This window comes from Camelus bactrianus, chromosome 14, assembly GCF_048773025.1.
Source record: "Camelus bactrianus isolate YW-2024 breed Bactrian camel chromosome 14, ASM4877302v1, whole genome shotgun sequence".
NCBI classification, from domain to species: domain Eukaryota; kingdom Metazoa; phylum Chordata; class Mammalia; order Artiodactyla; family Camelidae; genus Camelus; species Camelus bactrianus.
This window is the reverse complement of record NC_133552.1, coordinates 47,943,849-47,962,914: the sequence shown is the minus strand read 5'-3', so window position 1 is coordinate 47,962,914 and position 19,066 is coordinate 47,943,849.

Sequence of the window (19,066 nt, the reverse complement as noted above, 5' to 3'; positions counted from 1 at the left end):
GAACCTCCATACTGTTTTCCACAATGGCTGCACCAAATTACAGTCCCACCAACAGTGTAGGAGGGTTCCCTTTTCTTCACACCTGTCCAGCATTTGTTGTTCACAGACTTTGTAGACTCTGTCAGATCTTCATTCTGACAGGTGTGTGGTGCTACCTCATTGTAGTTTTGATTTGCATTGCTCTAATAAGTAGTGATGTTGACCATCTTTTCATGTGCCTGTTGGCCATCTGTATGTCTTCTTTGGGGAAATATCTATTTAGGTTTTCTGTCCATTTTTTGATTGGATTTTGTTTTTTATTCAGTTATATGAGCTATTTGTATACTTTGGAAATTAAGCTCTCGTTGCTCACATTTTTTGCAAATATTTTCTCCCAGTCTGTAGGTTGTCTTTTCATTTTGTTTAAGCTTTCTTTTGCGGTACAAAAGCTTATAAGTTTGATTAGGTCCCATTTGTTTATTTTTGTTTCTATTTCTATTGCCTTGGGAGACTGACCTAAGAAAACATTTCTACAATATATGTCAGAGAATATTTTGTCTATGTTCTCTTCTAAGAGTTTTATGGTGTCGTATGTTATATTTAAGTCTTTAAGCCATTTTGAGTTTATTTTTGTGTATGTGTGAAGGAGTGTTCTAACTTCATTGATTTACATGCTGCTCTCCAGCTTTCCCAACACCACTTGCTGAAGAGAATGTCTTTTCTCCACTGTATATTCTTGCCTCCTTTGTCAAAGATTAATTGACTGTAGGTGTGTGGGTTTATTTCTGGGCTCTCTGTTTGGCCCATTGATCCATATGTCTGTTTTTGTGCCAATATCATGTTGTTTTGATTACTGTAGCTTTGTAGCATTGTCTTAAGTCTGGGAGGGTTATGCCTCCAGCCTTGTTTTTTTTCTTTCAGATTGCTTTGACAATACTGTCTTTTATGGTTCCATGTAAATTTTAGGATTATTTGTTTTAGTTCTGTGAAAAATGTCATGGGTAATTTGATAGGGATTACATTAAATCTTATGTTGATCTATGTCCCTCTATATTCACTTCGGTAAGAGTTTTTATCATGAATGGATGTTGAATTTTATCAAAAGCTTATTCTGCATCTATTGACATGATCATGTGATTTTTGTCCTTTCTTTGTTGATGCAGTATATAATACTGATTGATTTGCATATGTTGAACCGTCCTTGTGTCCCTGGGATGAATCCAACTTGATCCTGGTGTGTGATCTTTTTTATGTGCTATTGGATTCGATTTCCTAATATTTTTGCATCTATATTCATCAAAGATATTGGCCTGTAACTTTCTTTTTTGGTATTCTATCTTTGTCTAGTTTTGGTATCAGGATGATGGTGTCTTCATAGAATGACTTTAGGAATGTTCCCTCCTGAGAGATAATAATTCTTGACCCAAAGGTTGTAAAGATTGAAGAGATATGTGTGAAATATTAACCCTATCTTGGGTGTAGTATGTGGGATCAGGAAAGTTTCATCAGAGAGGATGTTGTCTGCAAAGCAACTTGAATGATTCTTTTAAACTGAGGTGATAGGTAGGAGCCCACAGTCAGCCAGGTGTGAAAGAGAAAGGGACTTGTTCTTGAAAGTAAAAGACAAAAATAGGATGGACGTAAGCCAAAGGATTGATGAATTTCAAATAAATGTTTCTTTGAGATTTTAGTACCTAAAAATTGACCTCTAATAAATGTATGTGTGTGTATACACTCAAGAGAAGTGCATCTTTAGAATTTATTAGTTATAAGTGTTTTTGACATTTCCTAATGGACGTAAATTTGTTTCAAGTAGCAAACCTTAATCAGCTGTCCCACAAAATTCACAAAATCCCTTTGCCACCTAAAAAAAACACACCAAATGAAAACCTATTCTAGGATGCTTCTATAAATGAAACTAGCTAGCTTACTCTAGTTTTAATCAATTTGTGGTATGCCTACTACCTTTTATATTAAGCTGTTTAAAAGTTCTTAGAGAAAAGGTAAGAGTTTAAGTCATTATAAATAATACTCTGGTTTAAAAAAATGTTGGGTTGTTAAGTTTGAAGATCTGTTCAGAAACCCTTTTTCTTCTTTCTAGACTAATTTTTGCTTGTTGATAGGTACTAACATGTTATTTTCTTCCCACTCACCTAAGTAGTTGACAAATTGAAGCATACTTTTAAAATAAACTTATATTGGAAAAAAAAAAAACAGGTAAATCCTTTTCTAAAGCAATGAAAATTTTTCATATAAGAAATTACTCCAAATCTGAGTATCCAAATTAAGATAGACGTCTGAAAAGGAAGTGTATAAAACCATTATTGTTAGATATTAAATACTTCAAAGGTAAAAAATTTATATGGCTTAATAGGAGGAACATTGTCTGTAGAATCATAGGCCATGTATTTTATGAGGCAAGTTACTTAGCCTCTCTGTGATTAATCTCTTAGTTTCTTCCTTCAAATATGGGGTAATAATACATACTGCATGAAAAGCCTGGCAATTAAATGAGATACTACCCTTTAAATAAAGTATCTGTTAGTAGGGAACTGTTAAATGGACATTGTTAATAATATAGATCAATTTACTACAATTTCTCCATAGAGACTGCATGCATGTATATATGCATGTATCTGTGTGTTTGTGTGCCCATATGGATTTTTGCAATATTTCTACTAAAGCAAATAACTGTGTGAATGGATTTATAGATGTTAGTTTCATCCGATGTTAATTTACTTTGAGGGCCCCATCAGAAAGAAGAACTTTAGGAATTCATTCATAGTCCCAAGTACTACATCTTTACATTGATAAAGTCCTAATTAGATTTGTCACAATGTTACCAATACGGGTGTTTTGTTTTGTTTTTTGGTGTCTGTGTGTGTGTGTGTGTGTGTGTGTGAGGAGGTAGAATTTAGTGGTAGTTATCCATTTGGACAGAGCCCAGAACTGGCATACAAGAGATAGTCAATGACCTTTTGATGAATGAATGAATGAATAAATGAATGAATTCAATCGAAAGTAAAGGTATACTGAAGTCTTCTAAGAAAGAAAAAGTATGAATATTAATACATGACAAACGTAAATATCAGCTGAGTGGTATAGATACAGTTCTTCAATTTTAAGATGAACATTTTTATTCTCATTTATGCATCTCTGAAATTAGGAGCATCTTACAGTCAATGGTGATTTACAATTGCCGTTGGCTAGGCAGCTGTCGTAATTATACTTGTCATTGTTTGCAGCACTTAAACTTGATCATAGCTAATCATATTGCTTCACTCTTATTGAGTTAATATGGATTGCTAGTTCTACACATTTTAAGTTTAATTGTGTTTAAAGTGTCTTCATGAAACAGCATGAAAATGATGTTAGCATGTGCCCCAAAGCAAAGCTATTAAATACTGTATTATTGGGCTTAAATTTAATAGTAAGGAAAAATATGTTATTGGAGAAATTATAATCTAATTTTTTCATTCAAAAGACAAATGAGTGCCTAAAGGACCTAAGAAACAGAGAGACTCAAAAGTAGATGAATAGATGAGATAATTTTCAGAGCCATGTTAAGACTGTATGACTAATTTGCATATCTCAGTAGGCTAACATTAAGGTTTTGTCATGAATTTATCAGCAGTACTGTCACTTTCTTCATGGTTCAAAACTATCAGTGTCTCTTATAATCCATGGTGTCCTAAATTTTCAAAAATGTGATAGACATTGGGGACATTTAGAGAAATTGGCAATGTTCAACCAGAGTACTGAGGACAGATAAAATTTTGCCTGGCTCTTGAAAAATAGTGAGGAGGCATTCCGGAAAGCCAAAAATCAGGATTGAGCAAAGTCTCATTTGGGGGAGAATGAATAGACCAGTCTGGCTGAAATGCGTATTTATAAAAAGGAGAAGTGAAAATGAAGACTGAAAAGATGGATTTAGCCTCAACTCTGAGGAATCTGAATGTTAAACTAAAGAACCTGGATTTTATCCATACATGTCTCCCCAAATCCATTTTTGGTCATTCCATAACATTTTCCAATTGACAGTAAGCGTAATCCTTCAAAAGTGTATTCTAAACATTTTGATCCCTTTTTAAACAGATTTGATGACTTCCTTTTGCTCTTGGAACAGAGTTCCAGTTCTTTCAGGATCCTGAGTTATCTGGTTCCTCCCCACTCCAATACCTATCCTTCAGCCTCTTTCCACCCTAACCCTCAGGGTCTGCCTTCTCGCTTTTTCCGTCATCAGTTTCATTCCTTCCCTCACACATCCTTTACCAATACTGTTGCCTCTATGTGGAATATTTTTCCTTAGCCCTCATCCCATATCCAGTCACCTGCGAAATTCTTACTCTTCCACTTAAGATTCAGTGAAAATGTCGGGTTCCAGGGAAGCTCCTTCTGACCTTTGTCTAGATGATGTCCCCTTGTAAGTTGCTCTCATATTATTCAGCTTCTTCTTACACAGCACATATTATCAATGTAGCTACATAATTATTTGTGTGAATATTTGTTTAATCTTTCTCTTCCTTAGACCCTTTTTTATTTGGTTTACAGCCGGATTTCCAAGGCCAAGCTCAGCACCTGGTATAGGAGGTACTCGATGAGTCTTTGATGAATAAATGAATGAATGGATTTAATAGAATAAAGATATACTGATGGTGTCTAAGACAGAAAAGGTATGAAGAAGTAGCCATTTTGGAAAATTCAGCTGATTATTTCACGTGGAATTAATTGGAAGAGTAAGAATTTAGTTAAAGAAAAACTTACCTCTTCTTCCTTTCATGGCCATTTGTGGAGGCAGCTGTATTTTTTATTGCTCTCACTTACTTACACGCCTATCCTTCCACTGAATGGATTGTAAGGCTTTTAAAGACAGGAATGAGAACTTCTTTCTGTCTTCAGCACTTATCACAACACCTGGCACAAAGCAGATGCTCTCTAAATGTCGTTCAAACAAATGGATTTTTACCAACCACAATCCAACCATTATTGAGATCAGTCTGTTATGATTTTATATGCATACATTTCATATCTTAGATACTTATGACCCTTTAAGATACTTGTTTTTCTCAGCAGAGCAGCCTCTGTATCTACTCCATCAATCGAAACAGAAATTTGGACTAGCTTTCCTAGTGGCAACGAATTAGATCACAGAATTGGAAAGAGTTTTATCAAATTTCTTGAGCTTTGGCAGTAGTCAAATAGAAGCAGCAACAATTTCTCTTACCAACCTCTCACTACCCCAGAGCATTCAACTAGCCTGAAATAAAAGGACCTTCTAATGCTTGGAAGAAAGATACCAATCCAGCAGAGATACACTTACACACATGAAAGGAAGAGGAAAAAGAGAAAAATATTCTTGATTTCTGGTCATTCTGGGCAGGACTTCTTTAATTTCACTGTGCTCACAAAACACCTGGGGATCCTGCCAAAAGGAATATTCTTAACAATAGGTCGAGGGAGGGATCTGAGATTCTGCTTTTCCAACAAGTTCCCTGCAGGTCTGCTGATCACCCTTGAGTAGTGAATGGAGTCATGGCGCTCCAGAGAAATAGAACCAATTGTGTGTGTGTGTGTGTGTGCAGAAAGGGAGATTCAATTTAAGAAATTTACTTACATGATCATGAAGGCTGGCAAGTCCAAAATCTGCAGAATGGGCCACGGGCTGGAGACCTGGAGAAGAGCCAGTGTTACAGTTCAAGTCCACAGGCATCTGCAGGTAGAATTCCTTTCTTGGAAGAAGTCAGTCTTCAGTCTATTAAGGCCTTCAGCTGAGGGGATGAGGCTCACCCACATTATGAAGGGCAATCTACTTTACTCAGAATCCATGGGTGCTGTGGCCCAGCCAAGTTGACAGATAAAATTACTACAAGCAACAAGGATCTGGGGAAACACTTGGTTCTTCATTAGAATAGTTATACCTGAATTACTTTGCCTTTAGGCCTTCATCAGTACATCAAAAATTCACTGCCTCTATCATATCAAGTGAAATAAGTCAGAGAAAGAGAAATATATGATATCATTTATATGTGGAATCTAAATAAGCTGGGACAAAGGAACTTATGTACAAAACGAGTATCGACACACAGACAGAAAAAAAACCTTATGGTTATGAAAAGGGAAAGCAGAGGGTAGGTGGAGGGATAAATTAAGGGTTGAGGATTCACATATACACACTACTATATATAAAATAGATAAACAACGAGGAACTACTGTCTAACACAGGGAACTATATTCAATATCTTGTAATAACCTATAATGGAAAAGAATCTGAAAAAAAATATATAAAACTGAATATATATACACATATATATGTATATATATAAAACTGAATCACTTTACTATAGACCTGAAACTAACCCAACATTGTAAATTAACCATACTTCAATTTAAAAAAAGATTTTACAATTTTTTTTTTTAATTTAAAAAACACTCACTGCCTGATGACAAAAGAATGGGACTTTTTAAATTGGGATACTAAGCCTCTAGAATTAAGAGGAGAGCTATTTTAAACAATATAAAATATATTTCTCTTCTGAAAATGGATCTATTTTAAAATATCACTGTGTATGTAAATAACTCTATAAAAGAACAATTTAATGTCTAAATGACCTATTAGAGCTTTTGTGGGTCTCTAGGAAAGCACCAAAAAATTTATTTTGATGCAACACAAACATAAACAGTCCAAATCACGTACACTGAAAATTGAGAGATGGCATCTCATGTTGGTGCCACCACTGCTGGCTGAATGGCCTTAGGGTGGTTACTTAACATCGCTGAGCATTAATTTACTCACATATAAAAGAGGGATTCAAGCTATTCTTTCTGCGGACTCTTTCGTGATTAAAACTATGACATATCTTCACAGGGTTTAGGATGGTTTGTATAATCGTTGACAGGGGCAAGGGACATCCCCAGTATCTGGCACGTGCCTTGGCTTTGTAATATTCGTGACAAAGTACTTAGTGAATGGCAGCTTTGGTTGTTAAGAAGCCACTTCACTTTCTTCAGAGGGTGAAGCAGGATAGAAATAAAACCATTTTAAAGGAGATCATCTCTTTTTGCCTCATGTCTTTTCCAGTGTCAAGCACTGGAGTTAAGGTGCTGTTGTAACAATAAACTGCTTTTTGAAATAGGAAAAAAAAAAAAAAAAGAAATACAACCATTTTAGACTAAATATCATTATGCACCAATGTACCCTATCTCTGTTTTCCCCCCAAGTTCTAGACCCAGATTTTAACATGCAAATTGGGGCCACATCTGTGCAATTCATAGTGATTCATTACATTTTACAGGACCCTACTGCTGACTTGCTGCTTTCGCATGCATAATCTCATTTTGATTTTTGATCCTCACAGGTAGCTCTGAGATGATTGTAGGACAGACATTAACATTTCTATTTTACATAGCAGGAAATTGGAGTTTCTATACATGAGAGGATTCTGTCCAAATCATATAGCAAGCAAGTGAAAATATATTCAAGCCCAGACTTTTGATTCCAAGTCCCATGTTTTGATCATATCTTTCTATTAATGCTTGCAAAGAAACATCTCTTTTTTAAATTGAATTATAGTTGATTTACAATATTGTGTTAATTTCAGGTACACAGCAAAGTGATTTAGTTATATATACATTTTTTTCAGATTATTTTCTATTATAGGTTATTACAAGATACTGAATGTTGTTCCCTGTGCTACAGAGTAAATCCTTGTTGCTTATCTATTTTATATATAGCAGTCTGTGTCTGTTAATCCCATACTCCTAATTTATCCCTCCCCCCTTCCCCTTTGGTAACTATAAGTTTGTTTTCTATGTCTGTTTCTGTTTTGTAAATAAGTTCACCTGTATTATTTTTTAGATTCCACAAGGAAGTAATATCATATATTCCTCTGCAGAGAAAACTCTTAAGTGTATTTTGCACGGTGATATTTTTTCCCTTCTGGAATCTTCAAACACGAGCACCAAATTATTATTTAAAATGAGGCTATTCCAAACTATCTTCTTACCTGAGGTCTAATACAATTTTTTTGTTCTTATAATTATCATCATCATTGCTATTATTCCTTTGAATCAGTGGTTATAATAGATCTCATCCAGTACTTCTCAGCAATTCTAATCCTATAAAATAATGAAAGATTACAAATACCTTCATATTTTTTGATATAAAAATACTTAATTTAAAATTGTGTAAAGCTAGTTATTCCATATAAAGTATGTCCATTTTATTGAATAAGAATATAATGAAATACATGCTACAAAAATTCTAGTCCAAATGATTTAATCTACAAAAAAATACTTTAAGAGAAAGGCATAAAAATACATTTTCTATCCTCTGCTGTGTTGTGTTTTAATGAACCAGAATTGAGAAAGTAGTTGAACAATATAGAAGTTCTCTCACAGACCATGAATTTAAGAACGATTTATATCATGATTTACTCAAAATTTGCCATTCAATTCTCTGCTTAGTTAACATTTGGAAACATACGATTTTATTTTAATTGATTTTCCTAACCCTAATAACTATAGAATGTAATTATTTTATAATTATTCTAAACAGACTAATTTAAAAATGGAAAAAAGTTGTGAATTTAAAAAACGGAAACACTAATTTTCATATTCTATTTGAATCTGATAGAATTTTATCCAAATAAATGTTGCCCAAGGAATGTACTGGAGTTATAATTGTGAACCTCCCAAATTCTAGGTCGGTTACTACTGCAGCTTTCTTTTCTCCCCCAGAGCAAATGACAAGATGCTGACTTACTGAGTGTGGCAGATCTCTATTTTTATTGTTTTAATTTGTTCTCTGCCTCATATATCATTAAGCTCTAGGATTCACATCTGCAAGTGCATTTACCAAAGTGGGGAAACAAAGAATCTACTTAAACTTTCCCGAGTTCAATAGATTTGCAGGTACATTCACATACATATAATCATCTGCTGTCCCACTATACCCGCCTCCTCCCCCCAAAAAGAATCTCCTTTCCTAAGACTCTGAGTTTATATTTTTATAAGGAAAGTTCTTATACGTACATTGAAGGGAGAGGTGAGGCAAGGATTTGACTTAAAACACCAAATCCTCTCTTACTTACCTGCCTAAATCCTTGGAATCAAGCCTAAAGTTTAAGTAGTAATTTAAACAGTAAATAAATTCTGCTAATGGCTATTAGATTGCTAGCTGAAGAGATTAGTACAGGGAGTCATTCTAATTAAAGAGAGAACACTGAAGAGAGTTGAAACGTTTCAAGAGCAGATTTTGTCTCCTATGCCTCATTAGGAATATAAAAGCAGCTTCTGTTGTGAAGACAACCTTTCAAAAGACTGCTCTTTGGTCATAAAGAGGTTGTATAACCTTCACTTTCAAATTTTGCATTCTTTTTTCAGTAGCGAAGAGTACTTATTGCCCAAGTCCAATGGCAATCATGCTAAGTCACCATGTTCTATTTTAAGTTAACAATAATTTATCTCCCATTTAGACACATAAAAAGGCTGACTGACTTCAGCCACTGTAGCAGAAGGGAGGACTTCACAGCTTCTGGCCTCCCAGGGGGTCTTAGATAGGCTTTGGAGGAGTGGGTGTCGACTGACTCACCTTTTTCACCTCGCCTGCCTTCTGGACCCAGACCTCACACATCCTTTAGCTCACTAGGTGTAATTCATAGACAGGCTAGACAAGAAAATGATGGTGAATCACCACGTAATAGATTTTGTCTGCCTGCTAGTCTTATCAATTAGTGAAATAAAATTCATATTTTATGGCAAGACAAGAAAAATTTAAACATAAAAGGATTCTTTTCTGCCCTTTGGTCTCCTCTTTCCCCACACTGTGCCTTGTGTATCTGCATCACACATCGACCAAACCTCCCGCACCGCATCGGCAGGAATAACGCAGGTACTGCTCAGCCTAGCACCAACAGGACAACTCCTTAAAAGATAACGTTTCTTGATTTCATAAGCGGTCATTTGGTGCTTAGATCTGGATTATGTAAACTGTCAATAATACCTCATTTAACGGACAGCCCTGTGTCTCAAAAATTTATGTAACTGTACCTTACTTTCTAACAGGTGGAACAGTTCTCAGAGCTTTCTGAGATGCTCTCCTGGGTTATAATCCTCAAATTTGGCTCGAATAAAATTTTCCATTTCTTTCTTAGATCGACTGATTAATTTTTCATCAACAAATTCAAAGTTTAATTGCATAATTCATTAACTTAAAAAAAGGGTGACAGTTTTGTGGTAAGCAAAACCATGAATGTCTGTAAAAGAAAATCTTGTACTTTTATTGGTTTTGTCCTTTTCTCTACTAACGTGAGTGAGTTAGCACTAGTCCTACAGTCTTTGCCTTGACTCTGACACGTGTTTGTTCTGCAGGTGTTAAAACCACGAAAGCATTTAATACAGGAGAGACAGTAGTTTATTCATTTTTTATTGTCATATAATTATGACAGTTTTAAGAAAAAAGCTTAGACATTGAAAGTGAAGAAAATCAGTTTCAAATTTTGGAAATAAACTAGAGGAATCTCTCTGAGAGTGGAAAGTATAGGAAAAACCCCCAAGGCTCTCACTGCTCTGAGCATGAGGGAAAAAAACCTACCGGGTATCTCAGGCAGAAGGATGGGCCAGATGCCTAGTTCCATCTCCCTCTTTCCTTCGCTCAGTTACCCTGGCTCCTGTCTCTCCACGCGGAACCAGAACAAATTACACTGCCGTGTTGTCAGAGATTATGTCAACGCCATCCATGCAGGCTGATCCTTTGCTTGGAACATACGTGCTAGTAGGGAGCACACTTATAATAACTAAGACTCTATGAGTCATTTCATTTATTAGTTTATTTGCTTATTTTACTAAGGGAGTAATTTCTTACAAAAATAAATAATCCAATTTATTTATTTATTCTACTTATTCATTGGCGCAGGGTCTCAGAAAGAACATGAGCTTTGGAGTTTGCAATATCCTAATTGGATCCCTGCTCTGCCAGAAGAAAATTGTGTGACCTTGGATGAGTGTATTAACCTCTCTGAGTTCCTTCATCCTTACTGAAGGGAAAAGGAATACTTATCTCTCAAATTTTATAAGAATTTATGATAAAGTATGTGCTTTTCCACATATCTGCCTCATGGAGGGTGGTGCATAAGTGTTGGTTCCTTTTTTAAAAATATTGTTCGATTCCATTTTATTTATTTGTTTGTTTGTTTATTACTGAACTATAGTTGATTTACATTTCAGGTGTACAACAAAGTTATTCAGTTATATATACGTGTGTGTGTGTATATATATATATATATACACACACGTATATATATATACACACACACACACGTATATATAGATTCTTTTTTTCAGATTCTTTTCCATTATAGGTTATCATGAGATATTGAATATAGCTCCCTGTGCTATACAGTAGGTCCTTGTTGTTGCTCTATTTTACATAGTGTTAGTTCCTTTCTGTCTCCAATTCTCTTTACATCTCCCCATCACAGCAATCTCTGATGTAACAGCCTACATCTCTCCTGACACCCACAGTTCTGGTGTTTTAGCTTTAGCTTTGTGATTACAACACACTGGGTGAACAGTTGTCTTTTAATTCTTTCTACTAGAGTGCCTGTCTCATCCTGCTCTTGAGGAAGGATTGCAATGTAAGTCGTTTTCCTATTTGAGGAATTGCACGGCTTCTCTCAGGGTGACCAGCATTTCCCTGAACTGCTCAGGGTCGGGGAGGCAGCCCTCCTAAACTCTGGTGGACCTCAGGAAGCTGGTTTCACGATGCTAGGATGCTGACATTATCTGAGGCATAATCAGGTGGTAAAGGCTCTCCAAGCTTAAGCAACCCTAATGTCCTGCGTGATCTCAACAAAACTGAATGATGGGAGCTCTTCACTTCACTTGTTCCTTAGAGAACAAACTCAGCCTTTCTGATAGCATGTCCTCCTACACCAGGGTACAGAACTTTGTCTTGGACAGTCAAGAGGAGTGTCGGGGATCTAGTACAATCAGACCTGCCAAGCATGCAAAGCAATGGCATCACAGGGTCCTAAGCCACTGGTGGGAATATATTCACCCCACAGCCAACCCCAGATGAAGTTACAATAACTCCACCAGCTTTCACTGTTTCTTTACGCCCTCCCACATTATGTTTCTGCTGCCATTAGTGCAGTCTACAGAATAACATGGGCAAAGGGAGTAACTAGATACTATTTCCTAGAGTGCGTCCTATCCTAAGGTCTTTACATTGCTCATATCATCCCAGATTTGCTCCTCTCTCTCTCTCTTTCTCCCTGTCTCTCCCTCTCTCCCTCCTATAGGAATCTGAAGCTTGTGAGTATAAATTGCTGATTGGAACACAATGATATGACTGAACTGTTGTGCTGTACACCAGAAATTGACACAACTTTGTAAACTGACTATACTTCAATATAAATATATATATATAAATGAAAAAAAAAATAAACACAATGAGGGGTTCAGATCAAGATGGCAGAGTAAGGGGATGTGGAGCTTACCTTCCCCCACGAACATATCAAAAATACATCTACATAAGAACAATTCTCACTGAAAACTAACTGGAAACTAGCAGAAGGACTCCTGTACAACCAAGGCTATAACAAAGATACACATGTAATTGGGTGGGAAAGGAAGAAAAATGATTAGGTTGGGACCTGTGCCCCGGGAGGGGACTCAGAGGAAGAGGGAAGCCCTGGGGAATGAATAGTTTGAGAAACAGGTTGAGTGTCCCAGTCCTGGGGTCCTATATGGGGGAGAAGAGCCCCCTTGGCTGGTTGGAGGACCACTGAAACTAACAGGAGGGCTGAGGGAAGCCTGGGCTCTGCTCATGAGGAGTGCACCGGCCAGCCCCCAATGCAGGGAGGAGAGACGTCTGCTCTAGTGGCTGCATGGGGCGCAGAGGTGACCTGGTCCTGGAGAGGAGCCCGGGGTGGGTGATGACACTTACTCAGACAGTGCCCCAGAAGCAGATCTCTGATGGTAGCCGTTCCACCACAGCTCACCTCCCAATACACTCTGAGAATCCACGTGGGCCCTTCTTGCTCTGCTGAATGATTCAGATTTTTAAAAATTGAAGTAGAGTTGATTTTACAATGTTTTAGGTATATAGCAAAGTGATTCAATTATAGATATACATATATATATATTCTTTTTCAGATTCTTTTCCTTTATGGCTTATTACAGGATATTGAATATAGTTCCCTGTGCTATATAGTAGGTCCTCATTATTTATCTATTTTATGCATAGTAGTGTATATTTGTTAATCCCAAATTCCTAATTTATCCCTCCCTTTCTTTCCCCTTTGGTAACCGTAAATTTGTGTTTTATACCTGTGAATATAATTTTGTCTTGTAAATAAGTTCATTTGTATCTTCTTTTAGATTCTACATATAAGTGATATCATATACTATTTGTCTTTCTCTTTCTGACTTCATTTAGTATGATAATCTCTAGGTCCATGTTGCTGCAAATGTCATTGTTTCATTTTTGTGGCTGAGTAATATTCCATTGTATATATATGACACATCTTCTTTATACATTCATCTGTCAATGGACATTTAGGTTGCTACCATGTCTTGACTATTGTAAATAGTGCTGCTATGAACACTGGGGTGCATTTATCTTTTCGAATGAGAGTTTCCTCCAGATATATGCCCCGGAATTGGAATTGTTGGGTGATATGGTAAGTCTATTTGTAGCTTTTTAAGGAATCTCCACACTGTTTTCCATAGTGGTTGCACCTATTTACATTCCCACTAACAGTGTAGGAGGGTTCCCTTTTCTCCACACTGTCTCCAGCATTTATTATGTGTAGAATTTTGATGATGGCCATTCTGATCAGTGTGAGGTGATATCTCATTATAGTTTTGACTCACATTTCTCTAATAATTAGTGATGTTGAGCATCTTTTCATGTGCCTGTTGGCCATGTGTACGTATGTCTTCTTTGGAGAAATGTCTATTTAGGTCTTCTGCTAATTTTTGATTGGGTTTGTTTTTTCGATATTGAACTGTATGAACTGTTTGTATATTTTGGAAATTAATCCTTTGTTGCTCACATTGTTCTCAAATAGAATCAGATTTTTAAATCACTGTATCATAAAACATTCAGTTAATTTTAAAATTAAATACATTCTGTGATGTGGCTTAATTATTTGTAGTGAGAACAAATTTATTTTTGTACTCATGATAATAAAAAATTATTTTAAAACATTCATTATTCAATTTTATCATATCATTTTTAATTTTTATTTTTGCTATACTTTATTATAGACATGATGTATTATTATAGTAATACTTGTATATTTATATATTATGACATAGTACATTGTAAACTTTCACTGATGGGTTCATGAACAAATATGTTTGGCTATCACTGAGAGAAAAATTTAGAATGTGACTTGGAGGAGGCCTCTTTTATTATTTATGGGACTTTGGGAAAATTTCTTAGGTTTCTCACCTGTACAATGGGGATAATAATAGTACCTAATATATATGATTTTTATGAGGATTAAATGTGTGTACATGTGTATATGTGTGTGTATGTGTATTTTTAAAAAGTGAACGATATTGACATGCTAGATATTCATTCATTCATTCATGTTATTACTGCAGCATTTCCCAAACTTTATTCCAAAATATTTTTTCTAGAAAAGTATCTGTATAAATGTGAGCAATGCCGCATACTCACCTTTTCTTGGAGATTTGCAAAACACATTACTGTGTTAATAGTCCTGAGGCTTCCTCAAGTAAAGGAACCTGTTTAATTTTAACTCGTCAACTTCTCAGGTGCATTTGACCCCAGAAGCCTTTTTAAAAATTTTTTTTAAAGGAACACACATGAATGTATCTCAAAACAAGGTTTGAGAAAACTGCCCTTCTGATTATTTATGTCTTGTCTTAATACTGTTCTGCTATCTGTATATCATGAATGTTAAATGTCAAGCTGGTTGATACAAACCCTCAGTGTCTTGGTCCATGTCCAGAGAAAACGTACCCTTAAGTTCTAATTCTAATCATAGCATCTCCTTGTATTTCAGTGTTTCCCAGAAATCAAAAAGAAACCAGGACAACTCACTCACATCATCATAACACAGTGGCTATGTCAATTTAAAAAAAAAAGAAAAGAATAAAGAAAACAAACTACTTCTACTAATAGTACAGTAGCTTCACTAGGGAGGGGAAGGGATTCTAATCTCACTCAAATTCTTAGGCTAAGATACATGAACTTGAATATCCCTTGACCTTCTGTTATAGAGCATAAATCAGATATGAATAGTGCTGAGGACAAATTTAGAAATAAGCTTTCCAGGGAGAGTTTGCAAAGCCCAGGACAGGGCTGTTAACTCTCTCAGAAGAGTGACTTTCCATTTCCGTCTCTGGTGTTTAAAGTTAAAGTGAGCCCTGCAGAATCCCTGCTCCCCTTCCCTCGTGGGAAAGTCGCATTTCCTTCCAATCTCCTATAAAAACTTTTCTAAACAACTGTCGACATCAGCTAGCAAAACTTCTAAACCTTCCTGCAAATAGCAAAGGACATGGAGAGGCTTTTGAACATTCTTATTTAAAATGTCACTGGAATCTTTCCCATTTCTTTTCATTTTTTTTGTGTATGTGTGTTTGCTTTTTCAGTAATACCATTCCTATATTCCCCTGGAAATTCACAATCAAAAGCGTTTCAATATTAGTTTCTGAAAAAAAATTTGTAATATATGAAATGGAAAGCAGCATATAATGGAATAACCTCTTTAAACTGCTTTAAGAAAACTTGATAGCCTTGAACAAACAGAATTATTTCCAAAAATAACAATTCTTAGCGCATTTTTCTCCTTTTCTTCAAAATAAAGCAAAAAATATGCTTCATAAATCACTGAGATATGTAAATAAAGAAAGCTACGTAACTTTCTGGATCAGGAAAAAAATCTCTTTAAAATTTATCTACTTGTAAGAACAAATATATCATATCTGAATTAAAAATAATTATAAAGTCACAAATAATTTATTCTTCAGAGTGGCAAACTTTTGAACAATTTCCAAATTTTTAATACTGTAAATAATATATAACTTAAGATTCTGTTCTTTAAGTTACAGGGATAATGAAAAATATCTTTCTTCTGAGATGCTGTCATAACTAGTTTATAAATTTGCTTAAGTTAAAAGCCAGATATTTCATAATTAGATGATTAATGAGTTTGTTTCTTTAGTTCATGGGTCAGATAGGGGTCTGAGTTAAAGATTTCCTAGGGTTTATATAAAAGAAATACATTCATTCACATCCCTTTCTGCCTAAGAAAGCCCAAGACATCCCTCTGGTTCCCTAACACAGCGGTCATTTGGAGATCTGCCCTGGAAAAGGTCAGTGCCTCCGACTTCCCACGGAGAGGCTTCTGCAAGCTTTCCTCTTGAAACTCCGAACTGATCACGTAACTCTCCTGCTCAGAAACCTTCCATACCAATACATATCCTCTACAAGTTGACCCCTTCATCCACCCAGCTCCACCAACCACTGCCCAATTTCTCTCCTTCCCAACCCAACTTCCCAAGTACCCTCTAAGTTCCTAAAATGACATTCACTTGCTATTATGCAAACTGTTTTCTCAGTCTGGAATTCCCACCTTCTACTACTCTCTCCGTCTGCACCTTTACGTCCCACTGTGACTCCCACCTCCTCCAAGATGCCTTTCCTGATGTCCTCAGTCAGAATTAAACCCTGCCATCCTTAAGCTCTCACAACATCTGTTCTGACCACTGATAGACTGTGGATTTTTCCAGGATTCTAGCCTGTTTTTTAAATCTCACCTCACTACAGATTCCCGCCTTCCATCAAGTCATCTACTCCCATGGTATTAGCTATTATTGAAATGAAACTGATTCCAAAATGTTTATTTTTCAGTTCCAGACACTTCTCTGAGCATCCCACTTAAACCTGCTCATTGACCTGCATGCCCATCCATGTGCTGGATGATATTATCATCATTTGCCCAGTCATTTGGGCTCTATTCCCTAATTACATTACATTTTCATATATTACAATTTTTTTTTTCAGAAGCTAATATTGAAATGCTTTTGACTCATGTCTCTTATCCTTATCCTTCACATCCAAGGGGTGTCCAAGTCTGGTCAATTTAGTCTTGCAAATGGCTCCATCTCTTGCTCTTCATCCCCAAGGTCAGTGCTCTACGCTGACTCTGTTCATTTCTTTCCTAGACCATTGCTCTAGGCTCCTGGCTTGCTTTCTCTTTCTAGTTATCCTGTGACTGTTTTGCCTTTCCTTTATAGCTAGTATTATCTTTCTAAAACAACAATATGAACAACATTAAGAATGCCATTTCCAAAGTCACACAGATTTTGAGACCTGGATTTGCAACTAAATGTATGACCTTGGGAAAGATACATTGTCTCTTTGAGCTTCAGTTTCTTTGAGGGATGATGGAATAAAAAACAGTATCTACCTCAGAGGATTTTTGTGATAACTAAACAGCATAATGCAAATAAAGCTTTCAGGACAAAATTCATTCTACAAAAATTTTCTATCAAAAAGCTTCAAATAGGAGCTCCTATTATATTATTGTCATCATCATCATCCTCACCATCACATTGACTAAACTCCTCAGTGTTGAAAGAGTGAATTATTAATCATCATTAAATAAAAATGGCCTTTATTAAATAAATAAACTCTAATGAAAAGCAGGTTGATTGCAAATCAATGCCCGCAATTTGGAACATTTGCTCCCAGGGTTCCTAGTTGAAATCACCCTTCATTCCTTTGTTCATGGTATTTGTTATTAGGTCTCTCCCATCAGGCTGTCACACAAGCCTCTTTCAGCTGTCCTGGAGGAGAGCTGCTCCTTCAGCCCCCAAAGTAAATTCAATATATGTCGATAGCTTTACTTTTCAGGGTTCATCAATCCCAATAAAGATTCCAAATTTAATGAAATAAATCCAACTCTTTTGCTATGATGATGTAAAGGGGACTCAGAGGATTTAATGTATATTAAATACTCTATTGTTTTAAAAATTGAAGTTTTTTTATTACCCTACCCAAAAATTTGACACTTCTTGGTCTGGTTTCAATGTACATTTGCAGGTTTATCTCTCTCCACTACTTCAATTCCCCTACCCAATGCAAACACACTTCTGCATGTTAGCTATACTTACAAGATCGTATGTTTTCTTAACTTAATGTCTTTCCTGGTGGGTCTTACGGGCCTAAAAGCCTCTTCTCTTGTTCTGCTTAGTAACACATGGTCTTCTCCTAGGTCCAGCCTAAATATTAGTCCTACAAGAAAACCATTCCCATGATTGATTTCCCTACCCATTTCATTCATCATGTAGATGAAGAGATCACATCACAGTGTGGTTAACTTTATCTATCTGAGCCTCTTGGTTGGATTGTTAGCTTTGCTAGGATCACTAGTCTTTGTACAAATAATGTCTGGTACAGCACCTGCTATATAGAGACAGACTGAATCTTTGTTACATAGAATGATAGTAGAATAAAGTTTAGTACCTCTTTTATAAACTGACTTTTCTTGGAGCTACTTCCAAACAAGTTGTCCCAACTAGATTGTCTACTGGATGGCAAAGACCATGTCTCATTCTTCTTTATATTTCTCAGAGGGCCTTTTATAGCATTTTGAACATAGTAGGGGCATAAACTGACAAAAGATTAACTCAAGAAAAGGTATAAATTTTACTTGATATTAATATTTTTAGTTAGTACAGGCATAGAGATTTTCATAGAAAAGAAGTGAAGACAGACTCAAAGAAGCAGTTAGGCCTAGGGGTTTGTATATCATTTAAACAAACTAATAAATTTAGGGAGAAGCGATGAGGCAAAGGAAAAGGGGCTTGAGCCTCTAGGGATGATAAACTATGGGAAGGTAAATATGAGGGGAAAATTAATGGAAGAAAGGGGATATTTAAATAAGATTTGCTTGTACAGGACCATCAGTGCCTATTTCTTTCTCCAGTGATAATGTTGTGCTTTTTCTTTCTGGTACGAGAAAGGGAAGGGGGTAAACCTTTACAAAGGAGAATTTACGTCCTGACGTTAGGCAGATGGGGGAAGGCAGAGTGCCTTTTCTGTTTT